At 45.9% G+C, this 18112-nt stretch overlaps 1 protein-coding gene across 1 annotated transcript in view; it reads left to right on the plus strand.

The window, feature by feature from the left end:
• The window catches only part of Ccn (cellular communication network factor protein Ccn), a 344692-nt gene that overhangs the window by 150052 nt on the left and 176528 nt on the right, over positions 1–18112 (plus strand). The window contains exon 2 of the mRNA XM_050166655.3: positions 14581–14625. The gene's annotated coding sequence lies outside the window, so the exon portion shown is untranslated. The remainder of the gene's footprint in view (positions 1–14580; positions 14626–18112) is intronic.

The raw sequence follows: 18112 nt of genomic DNA on the forward strand, positions 1-18112 counted from the left end.
ACCCTAACGCAACCTGTCACAGTTTCTTTCGGCAAAGAAAGAGCACTGGTTAGTGGAAAATATTGCAGCTTAATACAATGTATTTTGTCCGTCCTTCTGTACTGCTGACGCAGTGATTTCTGCAGTTGGTTCTGTGAAGTTTATATAACATATGGAATACATGCGAGAACTCTACAGGAAGCCTATACCGGGTGTTTCAGCGAACACTTTAAAAATAAAAAAAAATGCCTGTGGCTGATAGCAAAACTCTAGTCTATTCGAAAAGGCGGACATCACTTGCACAAAAAATTCAAACGAGAAATCGGCTAATTAACGAAAATTCACTAATTACGTTTTAACTAATTACATTATGGCTCTTATTGTAATTTACAATTTGAAGCCGGGGAGTTCTCACGGCGAATCCACTTGGAATGAAATCTCAGGATCACACCAGTTTCGAGATATTATTTCCCGAACTTTGCGGAGAAGTGCATTGGCGTTCCAGTTACTTCTGTGCTTCAGTGCATAAAACGATGTTTTGTTAAGAAAGTAAATGTAACGACAGTGCATTTTTACAGCAAGTTTGACGGCGCATATCTTGCAAATGATGTCATCAACACAATTCTTCTAAAAAAAAAAATTATGGGGTTTTACGTGCCAAAACCACGATCTCATTATGAGGCACGCCGTAGGGGGGGGACTCCGGAAATCTTGACGACCTAGGGTTCTTTAACGTGCACCTAAATCTAAGTACGCATTTTTTCGCATTTCGCTCCCATTGAAATGCAGCCACTGTGGTCGGGATTCGATCCCGCGACCTCGTGCTTAGCAGCCCCAACACTATATGCCCACTAAGCAACCACGGCTGGTCACACATCTTTTCAAGTGGATGTGCCTTGCAGTCACGCCCGCTAGAATTTGTAAATTGGAATATGTGCCATTAGGTAATTAGTTAAAATCTTAATTAGTGAATTGTTGTTTATTTCTTTATTATGCATTTCAATTTCTCGTGCAAGTAATGCCCGCCTCTCCGACTAGACCAGCTCATGCACTAGAATTGTGCTATCTGTAGCCGTAGGCAATTTTTTTTTAATTGAATTTGTTCGCTGAAACCCCCTGTATAATCTGAACTCCGTGCGTGAGCCCCCTACAAGAATGCCAGAGAGGAGAACATCAACTATTGAAAAAAAAATTAATTATGGGGTTCTACATGCCAAAACCACATTCTGATTACGAGGCACGCCGTAGTGGAGGACTCCGGAAATTTCGACCACCTGGGATTCTTTAACGTGCACCTAAATCTAAGTACACGGGTGTTCTCGCATTTCGCCCCCATCGAAATGCGGCCGCCGTGGCCGGGATTCGATCCCGCAACCTCGTGCTCAGCAGCCCAACACCATAGCCGCTGAGCAACTAGGGCGGGTATCAACTATTTTGTGTCTAACATCTTGGAAAGCACCCATCCAGCCGCTTGAACTATATGCATGCTCGACGTGAAACATTGTCAAAAAGATTAAAAGAAGTGAAACCGCTACACGACGACTAACAAATATCGTAAGCGAACACCCTGACATCTACCTTCGGACTCCTTTTACTAAAACATATTACGTATAATATTCACGCTTGCAGTGCAGGTTCAATCAGAAGTATTTCGATATATTTGCGACACATTTTGAACATCAGTGTTTTCATCAGTGCTTATAGTTTTTATGCACCATACTGACGTGCTCAATTGTGCACATAGCGCCTGAAAGGCATAGAACGCAATTTCGACATGGAGAGCAGAGTGCCAAGGAACGCGCCACTGTCATGAGTTATCGAACGATAAATAACGATGTAAATAATGTCCACATTATGTCGGCTTGTGGCTATTTGCAAAGCATGCCGACTTCTTAACTGAATAACCAATGATAGCATAACGTGCCAGACTGTTGCGAATTAACCATGTGAAACACGATTTTATCTCTATATATTTTGTGCACGCTGCCGGTGAATCATTTTACGTATCCTTCCCGCGTTTCGCGCACGAGATATTTCATCGCACCTGCGAATTCGAATGAGGGCTGATTCAATCTCACAAATTCCCTTCCGGCAAGACTTGTATATTATTATTAGGACAACAACGGCAAAAAAAAAGTATCGAATCAAAGCACGCAGGAGAGATCGGAAGTCTCGCGAGCGGTCCTGCGTGCATCATATTGGCGTTAGTAAACGTGTATAGCGGCAGCCCAGCTGTAGCGGCATTTCATACCCGCGCGCGGTATGCAGATATCAGCGAGCAGGACGAGCCGGGAAGGAGAAAAGGGGTGAGAAGAATTGAGGGAGCGGCGAGATGTTGGCGGTATGTTGTGGAGGTGAGCCGTGCATTTCGCCTACTCCATTTTACGGCCCGGACTGACTCAACGAAGCATTCGACTCGAATAGCGATGATTGCGGAATCGTCGCTATGCATGGCAGGCACACCCTTTCCGTGCGTTCTCCTTTCCGTTATTCCACTTCTCGACGACTCCGCTTCGCTGGGGCCACGAATTTCCGCGTCCGTCATTAGCGAGATGAAGCATATTTTCCGCGTTTCTTTCGTTCACTTACAGCCGGTCGCGTGGCCAAGAGAGGGGCGCATGCTTGTCGGATAGATTTCTCGAGTGCAATCATGCTTTAGAAGGTTCCACCATGGTAAAGCGAGAGGAAGAATTAGTACAGAAATTATATCATTTCACGTTCGATCTATAAGTGGTATTAAGGGTTCAATGAATGCAAAAAAAAAAAAAGAAATGTGCACTTGTATGTGCATCTGTATCTTGCCCGTTCTTCGTGAGTGCAAGTCGCGTTGGGTCTAAACGCGTATCATTTCAGTGAGAGAAAAATGGAAAGGTTCTCTACATTCAGGCAGAGCGTGAAAATGCAGCGTGTGTTGGATTGTCCAAGAAAAGGCACAATTGAATGCGCAAACAACTACGCAGGAGCATGAAAAGTAGTGCTGAAAATTGTGGTGTCCTATAAATGCAGAATACCGGACATCGCCGAAATTTGAACTGTTCCACCAAAAGAAGCGTCTTTCGCATTACTACATGACAAATAAAAGAATAGTAGGCGACCCTAATCTTTGACTTATGTGTCTCTTAGTGGCACTCGCACCTCGGCGTTGGTGTTCTTTAGGTTAACTTTAGGCGAACGCAACGCACGAACTGAACGCGGAGGCAACTGTTTTCCATTAATTGGACGGTTAAATATCATGCGACCTCCTTGTGTGCGGCGTCACTCCTTCCGCTTTCTATAACGGGGTTTCCAGGAATTTCGTCAAAGTCATGCTCACGCGCACGTGCACCTAAATCTAAGTACACGGGTGTTTTCGTGTTTCGCCTCCATCGAAATGCGGCCGTCCGTCTCTAAAGTCTGCGATTCTCTGCTTTGGTGTGCGGTAATCAGTGATTCCTAATTAATTCTAATTATTCCAGGCACTTCAGTAACTTAACTTGTAACTAAGCTTATGATCTGATATTGTATCTATAATGAAACCCATGAATATTGTACTGTACTATTTTTTTTTTCGTTTTTCTTTCTGATTTATCTTGAATTTCGCCCCTGTTGCCTCAGTGATTTCTAATTAATTCTAATAATTCCAGGGACATCAATAACCTAGCTTGTAACTGAACTTATGCTCTGATATTATATCTATAACAAAATACATTAATTTTCTACTGTACTATTTTTTCCAATGTTTTTCTGATTTATTTGGAATTTCCTACCGGTCTTCTCAGGAGGTGAACCGGAAGTTCTGCGCAAGAAACAAGAGTGTCACTCGATGCTCGTGCCATTAATAAAAAAAAGAGAAAAGCTATACTCCTTCGGTTTTCTTGCACGCGAAAGGAACTCGTGTCTAGAATGATAGCTTTAAAGATTCTTGGCTAAAGAATCTTGGCTGAGAATGTGGCTCTTAGGAGTACCTTGAGATTCCGCTCAATATTATCTGGGAGTCTCTTCGTGGAGCCGAGTGCTCATGAGTGCTGTTCGTACAATTTAATTTACCAGAGTAAAATAACCACTCCAGTTTGTTGTTTTTAGTTTTACCGTTGTAAAGCCGATCTTCTCTAAGAAAATCTAGGTTTACCTTCTATTTTCCCCTTATACTGCACATAAAGCTCTGTGTTAATTTGGCTCCAATGTATGCCAACAGATTGCGCTAAGTATTGCTAAATTCGAAGGGGGATTTAGTTTGGTCATAGATTTCACCCGTGAGGAATAGAGAGAACATTTTATTATGAGAAAGGCAAACCAAGTCGGCCGGATGACCTGTCTCTGGTCTGCTATACTCTGAGCAGCGAAAATAGCAAGGAAAGGGAAAGGCGGTAGTGTGGATGACGATGATAGTGCGCAGTGAATTATGTGCATGTGCGATATGCATGGCACGCCCTTCGCACGCATCTCACCCACGCCATAATGTGCAGGCGCCTGTCACGTAGTTTTAGAGCCTGCAGGTGAGACCGCTTTCCGTTAAAAATGTTAAACGCGCTCTTGTTGCTCGCAGTGCACCTTGACTGCTGATCTATATCCCCAGCATCTTCCACTCCGAAAGGGCTAAGCACGAGGTCACGGGATCGAATCCCGGCCACAGCAGCCGCATTTCGATGGGGGCGAAAACACCCGTGTACTTAGATTTAGGTGCGCCTTGAAGAACCCCAGGTGGTCCATAGTATACCGGAGTTCCCCGCTACGGAGTGCCTCATCATCAAATGGTGGTTTTGGCACGTAAAACCCCATAATTTAATTTTAATTTTTTTTGTTCACTCCAGAGGCGGTCTGTAGTTAAAGAAACAGGCAATGTGGCGTTAAGTGTCTGACATTCTGTGCCGTTAATCAGGGTCGTCGCAGAGGATGTGTGGCGTGGTCTCTCTTGTATTACATATACCTGACTGCATGGGTCATTTTATTGGCAACGTGCTCACATAATGTAGGACAAGCATTTCGCGCTGAAATTTTTTTCCACTACGTCGAAATTGAATAGAACCCAAGAGAGAAGCACCCCCCGCTCACGTATAAGGATGCATATACTCTGATATGTTATTACAGGTATTGAGAATTCATTGATTATTTATGCACAAAAACTTATCTGTCCGTCCACGCAACTTCAAAGAATCGCGGGACGAGTGCGATTCCGTTTCTGGAAAAGCAGGGCCTCTCTGGGGCACAGGCGGCCATAGACGGTTTTTGATGTGAAAAGTGATTGCGCGCCCCGCGTCATCTCACTGTTCTTTCTTTTTTTACCGACTCCCGCTCTCGATTTCTGCGTGGGCGAGTAGCTCGCATTTCCTGCATTTCGCGAGGTGATCTGAAGAACAGAAAATACTTTCTAAAAATTGAGCCGCCTTGCATAGAGAGGTATAGTGGGTGCGTACTGAAGTCAGGACGCATCCAGTGCTGCGCATTTCTCGAGGCACAATAGAAAATTGACGTTAGCCGAGGACGACGATGAATACAACTGCGCGCATCACTGGCTGCGAGATAAATGCACGGCGTCAAAGGTAATGGACAACGAAGAAAAAGAAAACGACCAAACTGAAGGCGAGGCGGGGGTGCAAGAACCGCGGAGCGTACGCTTTTGCCACGGATCAATTCGCGCACGTGCGCACACGCACAAAAGGCCCAAAGCTCGGTCGCATTCAGCATTATCGCAGTCTTGTGCATTTAGTTGTTCTTTTGCCTACATATTTTGCGCGGTATAAATTCCGGTATGCAGTAGCTCTGTATACGAGGTGTTTTCCGCAAGCTTTCGGGTGGAGGCTGTATAATGCCACGAAGAGGAGGCAATAGCTCATTGCATTGAACGGGAGAGACGGTAACTCCCTTTCCCAAAATTCTTCGACACAATGCTTCGTGTTTGTTTGCAGTTTGACTAGACGGCGCGTTGCAAAAAAAAAAAAGAAAAACGTATGCGGTCCAATTTACAACGTAGAGCATGGACCATGAACGTGCACCAAAGTCCAATTTTTTGAAGCAGGCGTCCTTTCAGTTTCGGAGCTAGTCTTAAGTGTATATGGTGGCTTTGGGCCGTAGTGTCAACAAATTGGCTCTGACATTGTTAAAGAAGAAAAAGAAAAGCAGGCAGATATTGACTTTGGATGATAAGCCGAATAACCCTGGCTGACTAACAGACTGTATGGATACGAGAAGAAAAAAAAAAAACAATTCGCTAATGAATTGGAAATTGTGGCCAACAGTCCCTTCACATTACTTCTCACCGGCACGCAAGATATCCATGTTATATTTCAGAGATATCGCTGTGTAAGACATGTAGCCCACTCCGTAGTCCACAATTAAATCGCAACTATATTCTCCTTCGCTTGGGCTTACTTAAAATTTAGATCAATGACACATTTTTTTAAAAGAAATGAAGCGCTCAGAAATAACCTTGAATATCATGGTATGCTGAAGGTAGTAAAAATTGCAGTATGGCATGGAAAGAAAACTGCAGAGTCTGTAAAAAAAAAAAAAAAACAGTGTACTAAGTCAGTTGTAAGCGCGAGGTCATGGTTTGACTGTGTGGCCTTGCGGTTGCGTCTGTATGCGAAAAGAATGCGAACAGACTTTTTTATGCATGTTAAGCACCAGTGGTGGTAAGAATCATTGGGCAACTATTCGCTCTGCCGTGCATTGTAATCCGCACGTAGCTATGAGTTGTTATTATTCCTTAATCCATCAGTTAATCTCAAGTGCGCACTCTAGCGTAGCCATTGTTGTCATTATAACAAAGGTTACTAAGATGACGCTCTGAGATACAAGGCTTGCACAGGCCGAAAAATTGACATACACATGACACCCGTATGTGGTTGTACCCTTTCAGCGCATATCTGTACTGCACGGTTCCGACGGGAACAGATTCGCTTCTCAACCGTACTGTTTAGACATTGGTTCCACAACCGCATCACAAGATCTACGAATGCTGGAGATGCGTCTGACAACGCCGGAGGTTAATTCTAGTGCGCTGAACTTCAAAACGCGGGTGGTCTCGTGTGAGCCTGCCTCAACCATCCACACGCCACCACAAATCTCACGGAGGAGCGAAACCAAAGCATACGTGGCTTCAAGCACGTGCTTTCGGCGCTGAAAGCCGTCTGCGATAAGTCAGTTCCCGTTGCAGCACATAACACTGCCGCAAATGTTATTCGAACTCATTTGGATTGATTCCATGGACCTTTGGTCTTTAGAAGGCGATTGGGGAGTACTGTTGGCGGTTGATAATTCCACAAAGTGGGTCCAAGCTGCCCGCCCCTGGAGATCATCGCGAAGGATTAGGCCTCTTTTTTTTTTTTTTGTTGCGCGCAGAGGTCGTTCGACACATCGTTCCAGAACTGATTCTGACAGATCATGATTCGAATCTCTATTATACGAAGGAAAGCTGGGAACTCTCGACTGTCGACATGCCTTTACAGTTCCTAAGTATTCACAAAGAAATGATTTCGTGCAACGAGTTAACCGCACACTCGTCGACTTTCTGCGACACATACGACAGGACTGGCGCCAGTCCTGTTGTATTTTTTCCTTTTGTCTTCCTCTTTAGCGCGTTTTTATGGAAACTGTCAAGATGAACCAACTTGTCCAAATCAAGGTATTGTTGGGCAAGCTAATCGCGCTGCGGGAGCTTAATTCGTACATCACCGCAAGCGCATGGTGCGGAAGATGTAGGTTAGGCTCCCACCTACGGTGAGTTATCTTTGCATCCGCTTTCGTTTCCCTTTACGTTGTTGTTTGTGCAGTTGAATTATCCATAACGGTGAACTTTTCCTTTGCTTTCACGGGCTTCATTATGAGAGTCGTCGCACGGCTGTGACAAGCAGACCGGGAAGCAAAGGGCAGATTGTTTTTTTTTTTTCAATTGAAATGTAGCAAAGATAAGTTAAAGAAAAGTGGACGAAAAAGCAACTTGCGACCGCTGGGAGGCAAACCCATGTCCTCCGCTTTACACGTAGGGTTGCCAACTCTCGAGTCAACGAACTCGGGGCGGGAAGTTTGGGAGAGGAGGGAAGGGTGCAGCTGGCGATGACCGACCCTGTCAGTTGGCAGGAGCCGCCTGTCTACGAGTAACAAAGATGCCCTCTCTTTTAGTCCTACCATGCCGCGATTTATGACAAGACGGGTGCAGTAATTGCGTGAATAATACAGCTGCCAATACAAAGGGCCTACAACAGAACTATAGCACCACGACAAAAAGTAAGCCACCTTTATGTTTATGACAATGCAACAGAAGACAAAAGAGCAAATGCAACGAAGCTGTCAGGCTTCATCAGAAGTAAATCAGATTTATTGATTGCTGTTCATTAGAACAAAGGAAAAATTGGGACACTTGGCCGTACCCGACTGCGTGAAGTCGGGGCGGCCATATATATATATATATATATATATATATATATATATATATATATATATATATATATATATATATATATATATTGATACGGAGCAGCCGACACAGTGTGGCTGTACTGAGGAGGAAGAAGACGAAATGTGCCCCCGGTTGATAAAGCGTCGCCATTTTGGCCTCCGTTAGCTTCCCTGTAAATAAACTGTAAATAGCATTGGGCGTCAGCTGCACGTAACAATATATATATATATATATATATATATATATATATATATATATCAGTGGAGCGGAGAATCACAGGATCCGGCACAAAAATAGTTTGAAGAATAGAAGCACCCAGGAAAAAATAACAGGGCCTTACTTACGTTTCGGCCGGAGTCCGGCCTTCATCAAAAGTGGGATTGCAGGCCACACAGAGTTCAGTTTATACATTTTTCTCCCTAAAAAACAGAACAAAATCGTGAATAGAAACTTGCGTGCACATACAGTGGTGCAATAACCGGAGTAGAAAGTTGCGCGTACATACAGTGGCATTAGAAAAAAAAAAGAAAAAAAGGATAGAGGGAAAGCGAACCAGGTAGGCAGTTTGTGAATAACCCATACGTCAACAGGGGCACATTCAATCGTGTCCACAAGGGAGGAAAGACAAAAGACGAAAGACGTAGCCAATTGAATGTAGGGGAGAGGGGTAACATGTTAACAAAGAACATGCGAGGGGCCGCAAAGAACAAGAGAAACACTCTCCTGGCACCTCGTATACACGGGTGGCATCTCGTAGCCATCGTCGCCGGTGAGCCCGTCTTGCGCCGCACTACGCTTTTCTTCTTGCGCTTTCGCCATACCCTCGTCTTCCGCTGTCCTCCTCGCGCTCTGTTCACTATCGCAGTGTTTGATCGCCCGCTGCACTCCGCGTTGGCTCTTTCATTCTTCCCTGGGCTCGTTCGCTCGGTTACGAGGGACGCCTACGCTCGCCGCCCGAACGGCTGCCTAAGAGATGCGCTTTAAAAAATTCACTGCCGTTGCTAGATAACTAGGTTCTACGTAACTGAAATACTATGTATAATTTCATTTCTACGGTAACGTTAATATACTAACGGAACTATTTAACGTGACAGCTCTGTAAACCACATAGTTGTTAAACCTAAAACAGCTGAACATGAGACAGGGACGGAAGGGGAAGCCCATAACGTTGACACACAACAACTTCTTTATTTCGAAAGAAAAGACCGCTCTCCATATACCGCAGGCATACCTCGCTGGTATGATCCCGCTGCGCGCACGGTTTCCCCTCGGGCTAGTGGGGCGTTTCTCTCACAACAAGGTCTTCCTCTTGTGGAATCGTTGGACGGCATGCTTCGTCCTGTCTTCCAGTTGAAAAGATGCAAACCTGCAATTTGCAGTCACTAAGACGTTATACGCAGCACTACAGCCAAAGATCTCGAGTTAGCGGCGATCTCGCACAGCAGCTCTGTGAAAACAAAATCAGCGTCTGAAGTACTGGATTGCCGTGCTGTGAGCACCCTTGTAAGATGCAGAAATTACGAGCAGTGAACAGCGCTAAACAACACTACAAAGAAAGGGACACAGCGAACAGCGTTGACTAACAGCCAAGTGTCTTTATTCTTTCAGTCAGCATATATATGCTCAACCTCTGTCTCAAAGCACAGAATCAATAGAATTCAGCATGCGCAGGGGCAAAAATTGCAATTAAAGCGAAGGGTAGGCAATCTCTTTCGGAAGGAGAGAAATGGAGGGAAGGCTTACACATGCTTCGCCGCTATTATGAATGTGGAAAGCTTCGGAAATAAGACGTGCACGGTCATCGCGGTATTTTGAGAGATGATTCACATCATTAAAAGACGGCTTGCAGCCGCATTCATTGCAATGCAGGGATAATTGACTATCGCTAGCTCGTTTTTGAGCTCTATTTGAGTGTTCGCGCATGCGGTCATTGATGCACCGCCCCGTTTGACCGATATAAAAACGCTTGCATGAAAGAGGAATCTTAGAAACCACACAGTCACAACAGTCAACAACAAACCTTGCCTGTGCTGCTTTTTACAACTTTTTTTTGTTGTTCTCGGTCACCCGATTGACTTTGTGGCACAAGTCACCTAACTTATTTCTGGAAGTGAATAGCAACCAAAAGCCTGCCCTGCTGAGAACCTTTTTGAGATTACGCGCAACCTGGTGCACATATGGGGTAATCGCAACCATTTGCCATGAGCGATTCTCAGATTGAGTAGCTGCCGATTGCTTTCTTTTAAGGCTTGCTGCGAGGCTTTCAGTGATGCTAATTAAAATCGGTAACGGAAAACCTGCGAGCTTCAGCCTGGCTACTTGCAATTCGAAGCTTGCATCTACTAGGTGGTCACAAGACCTGATGAAGGCCGCCTTGATGCAAGATCTTGCAATACTGCGCTTAACTATCTTTAAGTGCGCGGAGGAAAAGGGAAGAAGGCTCTTATGAGACCGAGGAGCGTAACCCCAACATACATGATTGCTTGAGAACGATCGCTCTAAGTCTAAGAAACGCAGCTTGTTGTCTGACGGATGCTCCGTGGTCAATTCAAAGGAATCTAAAACTATGCGCAACATGTCAAATATTATAGCAGCAGCAGGCTGCGCGTCAGTAGTGTTAGTATTATAAGAATAAAAAAAAATAAGCATTCAAAAGTGGTTGTTAGTCAGCGCTGTTGTCTGTGTCCCTCTCTTTGTCCTGTTGTTTAGCGCTGTTTACTGCTCGTAATCATGAATCAACCAGCCAAAATGCCCCTCTTATGCAGAAATTATTTCGAAGAAAGTGCTCCCCTTAATTACTACGCTATCGGGATTGCTAAAGTTGCCTAAACTTATCACACGGCGCCCTTTATTCGAAAAAGAATAAATTGATTCGAGCGACCAATTGACGTTGCATACATAACGACTCCCTCGGACGGAAGCGCCGCAAATACCAGCCCTCAATGAATAATCTTTTGGACGATACAACAGACCCTCTTTGGAATAGTAGGGCACAAGAAGTGACTATTATTTGAGTTGTTTGGGAGTGCATATGAAATACAACTGACACTAGCAAAAAAATAAAATCAAAATATCCTGTTTAATTTAAGGTATACCACGAGTAAAGGCAGTAGCTGTTGTTTTCTTGCACACATACATTTTTTTTTTATGAGAAGGGCGTGAGAATTTAGCGATATTGCGGATTTGCCTCTTCTCCAGGTCTATAAAGGAATAAACCACTTGCATACACATCAACTATCTGCATCTGGTGGATACGTCACCGAGATTTCGGCGCTCCGCCTCTGGGCATGCGCGTCGATGGTCCCGCCGTAAACGCGAAGCGCATGTCGCTGCGGCCGCTCTTCTTGGGCACCATTATCGGTTGGCAGCTTCATCGGAATGAGTTTGACACCATCGACATAGCTCATAGTGGTTCGAAGTTTTTCTGCTGCTGGGTATCAAAGTTAACTGGTAGCAAAGTTGCAGCAGCAGCTCCCTAACTGTCACGTTCCCACTAGGGACTACATTTCGAAATGGTAAGACCTAGTGCTAATGAATATCTTGTTCTTGCACTTCCCGCCCCAACTGCGCTGCTTTGATGTCTACATTCAAACGCATCTGAGGAAGTCCTGAATTTTTGCGAACACCAACGGCAGTTATTCCTTGGTTCAACAACTCGCGTATTAATTTGTTTGTAGAACTATCGTTCCGGCACGGGAGCCCAGCTCTATCGTTTCCCCACGCTACAGCGGTTTAATTAATGAGGCCTCGTAGAGTTCGGTTTTGCGCGTATTTGACCCGCCAGACAGATGACTTCACTGTGCCTGCAGCTCTGATGGCGCTGCATCGCGAAAGCGATGTTTCTGTTAACGGCCACCGAGGACGCTCCTATCGCGGCTGCTAGGTAAGTGCGCCGCCACGCAGCCAGTAGTTATCCCGCCTTCCGCCCATGTGCTAGCGCATCAACGCACTCTGCGCGGCTCACAGCGGGCACACATCGTGAGTGTGTGTAAGCGCGTGTGGGCTTCTCGCACTATCCCTACCTCGCAAACGCGCGTCGCGGTGGGCCGTCTCTTCAGGCGCCTCGCTAATGAGCGGCCCCTTCTAGCTAGCCCACGATGGCGGCCGGAAGCGCTCGGTGTCGGCGCGCTGATAATAGGATATTCCAGCGCACCTATTAGCCAGGGCTCCCGTTTTCGGCAGCGCACCTTATCCGCCGCGAAACCGAGCCTTTCTAAGAGCGTGCTGAAGAAGCTTACAGAGCATCGCGACTGCCAGCTTCTCTTAGAACCGGTGCCAGCATCGTCACTTTATCCAATAAAGATGATAAGTGTGACTTTCCGAATTCGAAGAGGCCTTTAGAAGTTGTTCTCTGTTTTCTTATACAGAGCCCTGAGTACGTATGCATGCTTTACCACCCATTTTTCTCAGTTGGCCAGAAGCACTTTGTTTTCTCTGAACACGCACTCACTCACTCACACGCCGACATAACGCCGTATGCAGAGATGAGGTAATCTTTCTTAACGGCGATACAGCCCACCTTTATACACAACTCCAGTGGCGGTGAATAGACTTACTATTGACGAGGAACGACAATGATGTCTTAAGCATGTTCTGAGGGCTACGAACGCCAAACAAGAGCTCGCATAGCCTGTAAAAAAAATGTTTCAAGCAGCGCGGACGGCGCGCGCCTCTCCTGCGATGCCTTTTCTCGAAAGGCCATGTTCGCATAGCCTCTCTCGCATACTGAAGAACGGGAGTGGGGGCTGGAAAGAGAGGGCATGACGCGCGTGATTTTAGATGGCACGTTACCAGTGTGCAAAGTACTAACAGGGAGTTTTAGAAATAGGAGTCCCAAAATTGGGGCACCCTATCGGCCAGGAGTACAAAATAACGCAAATAGAGTACAAAAGAAAAAGAAGCTTGCTTCGTTAGGTGCGCAAAGGCCTCTTGAAGACGATATTGCTAAAATTGCATAATATGAAACTCCCAATGCTGGGTTCATGCGACGGGACAAACAGCAAGTTCTCTCCGCCGTTGAGCGTGATGTGACTCAGTGCCGGCGAATCACGGGCGTAGACTCGTAGCCGCTCCTCAGGATGCTTGATGAACGCCAGAATTTTACAGCGCAAGTAGTTCCTCTGGTTCTTTATCTGATGAACACTTGTCAACGTCTTTGCACTGGCTTTACTTAACGTTGTTTTAAAAACACAATAACAGACCTATGCGTTTCGCCACCAATGCGGGTGGCAGCGGCAGTATGCATATGGTGCAATAAAGCGAATACATCCTATTTATCTACGAAGGGAAATCGTTAGGCACGTAGTTCGATCTTGCTGTTACCATCTTCAGTAGGTACAGAGGAACTAAAGGATATATAAAGTACATGAGGATATACACCGGCTCGCGACACGGCGCTTGAAGGAACGGGAAACGTTATACTTCAAGAAAGAAAACAAATGAAGAGCACAGCTGGCAGCGTAGCCACCAAAAATGTCTGTTCAGCCAAGGCCCCTTCACATTGAAACGGATGCTCGGTCCCTGGCCTTGCCCATCAAAACAGCGCGAAGCCCTGCACATCTTGTTCTCATATATTGAGTCAATCGGTTTACTGTCTAAACTATGGCTCACGCACGTCGTCGCATCAAGACTGTGGTTTTATTTTACTTTGTATTTACCGTCTGCATGTATCGCATCGGACACTTGTCGTACTACTGATAACAGGACGCGACCTGAATTTTTTATTTTATTTTCCTTTTTTTCTTCTGCCCACCTTCTAGGGCATTTCTTCTCCTTCTTCCCATTCCCTGCAGGGTAGCATGTAGGCAAAAATACGCTGGCTGAACACTCTGGATTTTCAATAAAGAGATTTCTCTCTCTCTCGGCTACAGCAACTAAAGCTTTTAACTTGGCACGTAACAAAAATCATTCGAACACGGGAGCAGTGGCCGAACTGCACTCCTATGGCCTTCGGCAGCTTCAAGGGGAAGCAGGATATTGGATTACATATGCAAGCAGGCCGGCGATCATAGATGATCAGTCACAATGCCCTCTAGCAGCCATGATAGAGGGCATTGGGAGGCAGTTCGACGACAGCCCCGTGTTCCAATTACTTTTGTCCACACCTGTAGCAAGTGTTATTGTTGCGCATGTCACATTTTCTTTTTGTCGATTGGCCCCCTGTGGGGCAGCGTACTCAGAAATTTTACAGCCTTCCACGTTCTTTTTTCTTCTGCATTCTTCAGGTCGAACTGCTCATCTGGTGACCTAAGGGGATTCCAACCCGAGCGGTGAGTTATATACAGGCTGTCAACTTGTTTTCCGCATGTTGCAAGTCACAGGAGAAGAAAAAAGAGGTGTATTTCCACAGCGGAAGCACGGTTTCAGATTTGAATAACCTTGCTTGAGCTGGTTATCTGATGGGGGGTTCGGTTAACAGATTTTAAGTTATCAATACATCCCACGTCACCAGGTGTTCTTCTGTGCTGCGACAAAATACCGGAGGCTATATAATTGACAAAAGTCATAATCTTTATACAACATATGCAAGTAGAATATACCGTTGCAACCACTCACGCTTGCATACAGAGGTTGCAACACACGCATCTAGAGCAAGCATGCTTCACTGCTTAAGCGAATAAACGCTCCAATGTAATCTCACTTAGCAGTCAGCACGCTCTGCTAATAAACCCAATTTCCGTGAACACACTCGGTAACAATGAGTTATCTATTGAGCAAACACATTCAGTTTAAGATGCAATGCTAGTGTAGCTCTCAGTAACAAACTGGCAAACTGAGATAGCGCTAAAATTGCAAGAGTGGTCATAAGAATAACAAAGCATAGGGCTATTCCCGCGCTATTAGAGAGCTTTAGACTAGGGGACGCAAACCGTACCAGGGGTTGGGGTACGCAAAGTCCATTCTGGACCATTCGCGCTTTTTTGGGCTCGTTTTGGGTTCTTTTGTACGCCCGGCGGTTAGCGTCCCCTGATCTAAAACTTTCTGTCATGTCCGTCCTAGTGCATTTGAGGCAAATTAGTCTCCCAGTATATCACAGACCGACTAGCTCTAATTACTGCCTATACGTAGATAATGAAGTTATCTGGACAATCTCTGGGCTGCAGTGACTGCTCGTTCTTCTCTTAGGGCTTACACGGCATTTCAGATGCGCGTCCAGAGTACTTACGGTGCCTTCAAATCATTGCTCGTCGGACGGTGTTCTCAGCTGCATACAAGGCGCTTATGATCACGTGAGACGCACGTACAACCCCGAAGAAATGCAATCGAAGACAGCTGTCTGTACGTTGAGACTAAACATTGAGTGAATGAAAACAAGTAAAAAAAAGAAAGGTACTCTGGTGGGTGACACAATATCCCTATGTTTGTCTCAACCGTAACCAACTAGTCTAGAGATGCTTACTCTTGCAAGCTCTTCGCGCTTGTGGCGCAGCGACACAAATAAACTCGCGTATGGTCGACCCTTCTTCGCATTCGCAAAACGTTACGCAAATGCAAACTCGGATACTTTTGTGACTGAGCTCTATGAGTATTACTGAACGTACACCCGCCGCGATGGATTAATGGCTATGCACTATGCTACTGAGCACAAGGTAGTGGCTTCGATTCCAGTCCATTGTGGCGCCATTCCGATTGGGATGCAATGTAGGAACGCTCGTGTATCGTGCTTTGGGTGGATGTTAAAAGGATACTAAAGGCCAGTAGTAAACTAAAGTGATAGATAAGTGCTAGAGAATTTGTAAGGCGTCAATATTATTGCGAACAGAGCCTTAGTAATCGAGAAATTGAGGTATATGCCGGACATGATTAGAGAATCCACCGGGACATTCAAGCACTTGCCCGATGACGAAGGCACTCCTCATTTATATTCCGTCACTAATACTCAACCAATCGTTATAAAAACATCATTGCGTTGTGTTATAAGACGAAAAAATATTCTACTTATACAGTTATATTTCATTTCTCGAAAAAAAAAAACGAACTCATTCGTTTTACCCTTGACAACGACGCGGGCAGTCTAAAGGTTTCGTTATCGCTCGACTCTTCTAAGGATTGGGAGGTCAATCCCACCGCTCGTAACTCGTTGTCAAGATTGGAGTTGGGCATGAATTAGATGGTAGCTGGCCCATGCCGTCGTCCAACTTATCCACGCTGAGGACGTTGTTGAAGGGAAGGACTGCTTCTCATCGAGAACGAGGAATATGGGTTTATTTACAGTATCTACATAAGGACGTTGCAGTTTATGAGTCTAGCATGACTGCGAGAAAGTACCCTGAGCAGCCGCACAACAGCGGTTTATAAACACTCGGTCTTCCCTCGATCGCTAGGTGAGGGAAACGTTCGACCAGTAGACTAGCCGCCTTTGAGCGGGAGCGCACACACAGACACTTCCACACCGGTTTCACGGACCGCACCGAGGTCCGACGGTCTTCGCAGAACTCAGGGCTTACGTCAGGAACGGCGCGTGGGAAGGGGCATCCAACTACGTTCCCTCGGGACCTCCCTTGCTAATAGCAGACAGGGTCGGCGGTGACGGGTTCCGTCACAAAGCCTGGTTCGTCGAACTCATCTTGGCCCCAGCGACGGAGAGTCGAGGGAGCGCGTATTGTTCTCCACACACAGTAGACTTAGTGACGCTGTGTGGCTAGAGTGTTGCGGTGGCTTTCCAGGAAAAGTCGACGCCGCTCTCGCACCTGGCTCGCAAAACTTGCTCCTCAGTGGGCCGTTCTTAACATTCTGCGCTGCCCGTGTTTTCGCGGTTCAATAGTTTCATTATCGCATACTGCTGCGATGGCTTTGCTGGCTCGCGAAACTCGCACAAACTGCAAGCAGCAGGGGATTCCACTTCCATGTTATGTCGCGGGATGCCCAAACGGTCCACGCCACTTAACCAAATGCAGCTGCAGCGGCGAATCCACCGCTCTGTCTTGGCTCGGTTTCTCTGCGGCCGCGCGTTTCCGTTTTGTGCACAGAACTGTAGCGCCGTCTGTAGGACGCCGTTTTGCTCACCGATGGCAGCAAAGGGCGGTGATGGTGTATGCAACGTCACCACTCCCCGGTTGGGTGGCGGGAGATTTGGATTTCGATAAAGGTATGCGGACCTTTGAGATCCAATTTTCTCGTAAACTAAGTATTGGCACGAAACAAGCGTTGCAAATAACTGGGAATGGTATTTATAAAAGTCCACGTCAACTTAGCATATGCCTTTTGTGTCCCTTTAAAGAAACCAAGGCAGTTAAAATTAATCTCCAGGCCTCCGCTATACGGCGTCCCATATAACCTGCTGTGCACTTTTGCGACGTAAAACCTCAAGATTATTTTTTTTAAGCACGCGTACAAACATTCTCAGTAGCTAGTTGACTGCCGCGCAAACTTGACGCTTGAGCTACTGCCCTTTGAGCAGAAAGCGTACCACCGCGACTACAGCATAGGAACATGAGGAGAAACAGGGAATCCTAGAGAATAATAATAATAATAAGAAAAGAAGACAGGCGAAATGGGTTGGCAGCGGAAAGAAATATGACTAAGGTGTGCATGACCTCCGCTTTTCCCCTGCAGAGCAGGCAGTTTACGAAAAGAAAAAAAAACAATTGCGAACGCGAGCACTTGGCAGATCGCAAAGAGGGGGAACCACGCGCTGGGCGTTTGCAACAACCACGTTGTTGTCATTCGAATTGACGGCGCCATCGCTCGAGACGCCCAAAGTGGCTTACCTCGGCAGAAATCGCGCGAGCGTATACTATACGCATGTATATACTG

Source organism: Dermacentor andersoni, chromosome 1 (assembly GCF_023375885.2).
Source record: "Dermacentor andersoni chromosome 1, qqDerAnde1_hic_scaffold, whole genome shotgun sequence".
Lineage (NCBI taxonomy): Eukaryota > Metazoa > Arthropoda > Arachnida > Ixodida > Ixodidae > Dermacentor > Dermacentor andersoni.